This window comes from Triticum urartu, chromosome 6A (assembly GCF_056163025.1).
Source record: "Triticum urartu cultivar PI428250 chromosome 6A, HENAU_Tu73, whole genome shotgun sequence".
NCBI lineage: Eukaryota > Viridiplantae > Streptophyta > Magnoliopsida > Poales > Poaceae > Triticum > Triticum urartu.
In genome coordinates, this window is record NC_141878.1 from 311,327,710 (window position 1) to 311,332,812 (window position 5,103).

A 5,103-nucleotide genomic window follows, 5' to 3' on the forward strand; every position below is an offset into this window, starting at 1 on the left:
TAGTGGCCGCAAATAGTCCAGCAGGCTCAATAATCTCGTCTTAGGACATGGCGACGCGCTCCGGATCTGAAGCCAGAGTGGAGGTTGGGGTCATGAACCCTTGGAAGATCAAGTCTCCTTGGATATCAGTGACATAGTCCAGATTACCAAAACTAGTCTAGTGACTTGGGGCGTAGCTGTCGATCTGCTCTAGATGGCCAGAGTTGGCCTGCAGTGAGAAGCCGCCGAATACAAAGATCTGGCCGGGGAGGAAAATGTCCTCTAGGGCAGCATTATGTAGTTGACTGATGGAGCCATCGAACCTTCTGATGACAACACAGCAGAACTCTCACTGAAAACACCAATGTCGGTGTCAAAACCGGCGAATCTCGGGTAGGCGGTCCTGAACTATGCGTGTAACACTACTAGGAAAATGCTTATACGTAGAAGTTTACCAATAGCGCCTGTTTAGGACCCCACGCTACTGGTAAATACCAGTAGCGCTTGGTACAAAACGCGCTGCTAGTATTACTTAGCAGCAGCGTGAGGTTTTTTTGGGCAGCACTACTAATAAGTGTGCCACACCACACACCCGGATTAACACATAGTAGCAACGTGGGTTATCAACCCAGCGCTACTGCTAAAGACATAGCTGTAGCGTCTGGTGTGCAAAACAAACTACTGCTATTTCTTCAGCGTGTAAACTAGTGGACCCATCCATCTATCTCGCACCGCTCAGAGAAAATCCCCCTCTTCTCTCTCTCTCTCTGCTGCGCCCAAAACATCGCCGGGATCCGCCGCAACCAGCAACGGCGAGGTGAGAGGTGGCCGGATCCGGCACAGGTTGGTCTCTCCCCTCCTTCTTTGCCCACCCTCTCCTCCTCACCTCATCTTGTCTTCTTTTTTCTGCAGGTCGCCATGGCGCAGACAGCGACGACGACAGGAGTGGCGCACATCCGTGGGGTAGGCCGCCGCCATGGAGATGGAGCTCCTTCTCCCCACGACGCAGAGGCCCCATGGAGCCTCCCTCCTTCCCCGATGACTTCTTCTCAGGCCCCACCCCTACCTCTGCCCTCCTCTCCTCTGCTTTGAGCCGTGCCATGTTCTGTTTCAGATCCATCCACCCATGGATGATATATGATAAATTAGCTTGGTAGACAGTTAGTGGTCCAGGGTCCAAGTTTATGCATTTCTATCATGTAACTTATCTGCATTTTGTACTTCAGGCTTCAGTTCTAGCAACCATTTTGCATCGATGGATATTGTAAGTCATGTACAGCTTCGTTTTTGCCGTAGATACCTTACAATTTGCTTTAGTCTATTTCCTTCATTAAAGCATGTACCAACAATTCTAAAGCTTGTTACTCTGATGATGCATTATAATTAAGTATGTATAACCTTTTCAATAGGGCGAATTTGATATGATCTGAAGTGGAAGGGACAAGATTGAAACTCCATCACAGGTGTGTGTTTTGAGTGCCTATATGCAAATGCGTTCTGGATCTTTCCATCCCCTTTCTGGATTTGATGCTGCCTTGACTAACCAGTACTTCACTAGTTTTATCTTTATTTGTAACTCTGTTTGATATTTTTGCAGTTCCAGCAAGCTGAAGATACAGTCAACAGACTTGATTTGGATGGACTTGTTGTCATCGGTGGTGATGATTCAAACACTAACACATGCCTCCTCGGTGAATACTTCAGGTTGGCTGCTAAAACGACAACTCACTCTTTTGCTCACCTAAAGGACTTCTTGGTTGATGTTAATGTCTGAAGCTTTACACTATTAAATCCTTTTATTTTCGTTCTACAATGGTGTATCTTCTAATTTAGATTATTTATGTATTTTATCTTGGAATTATTTTATCACAAGTAAATGCTCAATCCGGATTTCACCCTTTCTGTGCCATATTGATAGTTACTCCTGCCTTCTGTAAATTGTAAGCCATATTCTGAGTGGCCACAAAGATTAAGAAGCTTATAAAACCAAGAGACATATAAGAGCAAATGACAATGGTACCTATTATACTTAAATACACTGGAAACATATTAAGTATTTGTTTGTGAGAGTAGTACATATAAATGCAGGAGAGAGAAGCTGTGTGATAAATAAGGGCAAAGATGATTCTAAGTCAAGTTTTTTTGCATCCCAGGGGAAGGAACTTGAAGACTCATGTTATTGGTTGCCCAAAGACTATTGATGAAGATCTGAAATGCAAGGAGGTCCCAAACAAGCTTTGAATTTGATACTGCTTGCAAGGTCTTGGGTTTTTGCCCTTAGGCATCAATTACCTAGTTGTCTGCTAGTGTAGTCTAGTTTGCAGGGATTCAGCTTGTACGGAAACACTCATATTGCACCGATACAACGACAAAGTATGTATGGATTAGATATAAAGCACACTGCATTGACTATTTGATAATGGGAAGATATAAATGACTAAATGTCAAGCACATACTATTCTTAACATCTTGGGGGCATGAGTAAAATAGTGAAAGAACATTAACTAAATTAGAAATCACTAATCAGTAAACTACTTTCTACGATAACATTTGAACAAATCAGTTGTGTCATCTTCAGTTGAAGGGGGTTTGACCTAGAACTATGTGGTTTCAAAACCAAAATATCTCAATGCTTCCTGATTTTGCATCCCATGCTCAGCGTTTGTTGAATATATTCTAAGATTAAGTGTCTAGAACTACAAGACACATTTTGTTTATTTTTTTAATGCCGTCATTTATGAAGGTTGCTAAGAAGAAGGAAACACTCAAGAATGTCATAGACTACATTACCGATGTTGTTTGCAAACGTGCAGAACTTGTTTACAACTATGGAGTTGTCCTAATACCGGAAGGCTTGATTGATTTCATCCCATAGGTTTGACAATCTTTGTGCTTTCTCCAACTTTATGTACTGTTTTTGACTGTATTACTGATACCATTCTTTCTCTTCTCCAGATTCAAAAACTCATTGCAGAATTGAATGAAATTTTGGCACATGATGTTGTTGACGAGGCAGGGGCTTGGAAAAGCAAGCTTGAACCAGCATCTAGGGAGTTGTTTGACTTCTTGCCCAAAACCATTCAGGAGCAGCTTTTGCTTGAAAGAGATCCCCATGGCAATGTTCAGGTAAAAACATGGAAATTTGTTGAACCACCTTAATGTGTTTATTTCTCTGAAATTGGCCTTTTATATCAAAAACTTAGCTGACTGGTCTGAAATTCTGTTGTAGGTTGCGAAAATTGAAACTGAGAAAATTCTTATTGCCATGGTTGAAACTGAATTGGAGAAGAGAAGAGCGGCGGGGAAGTAATCTGCACATTTCAGAGGCCAGTCTCTAGATGCTGGTTGTGTGTGTGTGTGTATTAATTATCTATATCAGATATGTATGATTGCATGTACACATAAAATGTACGTATTATTAAATGCATGTATGTTAGTACTATGAAATGTATGTCTAAACTGGAATAGGTAGATTTTTTTAAAATCCTAATTAGTTACTAGTAGCGTGGGTGTATCAAATATGTGCTACCACTATTCCATTAGTAGTGGCATTGGTGTGAACTAGTAGTAGCGTAGGGCACCGACGCTACTGGTACGTCTGGTTACCAGTAGCGTGTGGTAAAACACGCGCTACTACTAAAAAATAGTTGTAGCGCCGTAGCAGTAGCGCGGGAACCCACGCTACTGGTATGCAAAAAACCCACGTTACTGGTAATTTTTTTCCTAGTAGTTAAGGTCAATGGTAACAAGAGACAGGGACAGGATGTTTACCTAGGTTCGGGCCCTCTTGATAGAGGTAATACCCTACTTTTAGCTTGATTGATCTTGATGAATATGAGGATTACAAGAGTTGATCTACCACGAGATCATAATTGCTAAACCCTAGAAGTCTAGCCTATATGGTTGTGATTAGGATTGCCTCTACGGACTAAAACCTCCGGTTTATATAGACACCGGAGGGGCCTAGGGTTGTACAGAGTCGGTTTACAAAGGAAGGAATCTACATGTCCGAAAGCCAAGCTTGCCATCCACGCAATGGAGAGTCCCATCCGGACACGGAAATAAGTCTTTTGTCTTGTATCTTCATAGCCCATTAGTCCAGCCCATTTTACATAGTACGGACGTCTATGGACCCCTTAATCCAGGACTCCCTCACTAACCCTCCTCTAAAATCCATGGAGTCCCAAATCTACATGATCGGCGGTGAGTACAAGATTAGAACCATCACCAGTGATGAGTTCGATGTCATCTACACCCATTCTTCCATGACGGTGAAAGGATGCATTGCTCGCTTAACGCATGTTTGAAAAGTTAGATGGTGATGAGTGGGTCGCTGGGCTAGATGTTGAGTACACCACAGTCCTGGGAAAAGAGAAGAATCAAAAGGAGGAGGAGAAGAAGAAGCCCGCCATGATCCAGGTTTGCGTCCGTAACTTGTGCTTGGTCTACCACATATGCCATGCCAACATTAAGTGTGAGGATTTTAAGAACTTCCTCGCGGACGACAGAGTCAAATTCGTTACTGTAGACTTTCATAATGACAAGGAAGTCCTGGGTCGGATAAACCTTGTTGTAGGTTAGCCCTTCGACCTCTAAAAGAATAAGTTGGTGTCCTTCCGTTAGCCTTCAATGCTGACCCTGGGAGGAGCCATGATTGATCCTTCATATGGTAAACTGATGAAACCTCACCACAAGTTTCATCTTGCATGGGAGTGGAATGAAGTAGATAAAGCCCACATCTAGTACGCTGCAATGGATGCCTACCTTTGTTTCAATGTCTACAAGGGTTGGATGAAGAGCGAGAGCCTAGCGTGCGGTTCAAGTAAAGAAGTATTGGCCAAGAGGAAGAGGCACAAGGACGAAGTCGAGGACGTGGACGAGGAGTCCGAGTAATGTGGCAGTGTCGTTGCTCATGGTGGTTCTAATGCAGTGTCTACCGGATTAGTTGCTTAGTGTAATTTCAGGGTGCTTAGTTTTATTTCAAGGGTGTATTGTGCTGAGCCCCCAGCAAAGCTATGCGATAACCCACAAGTATAGGGGATCGCAACAGTTTTCGAGGGGAGAGTATTCAACCTAAATTTATTGATTCGACACAAGGGCAGCCAAAGAATATTCTCAAGTATT

General features: G+C 42.9%; 1 long non-coding RNA gene across 1 annotated transcript; it reads left to right on the top strand.

The window, feature by feature from the left end:
* Window positions 1-668: 668 nt before the first annotated feature.
* On the top strand, window positions 669-2,319 carry LOC147965102 (uncharacterized). Its single transcript, XR_015607359.1, has 3 exons — window positions 669-1,442; window positions 1,577-1,683; window positions 2,133-2,319. It is a non-coding gene; the product is annotated as an uncharacterized LOC147965102 (long non-coding RNA).
* The last annotated feature ends 2,784 nt before the right edge of the window (window positions 2,320-5,103 follow it).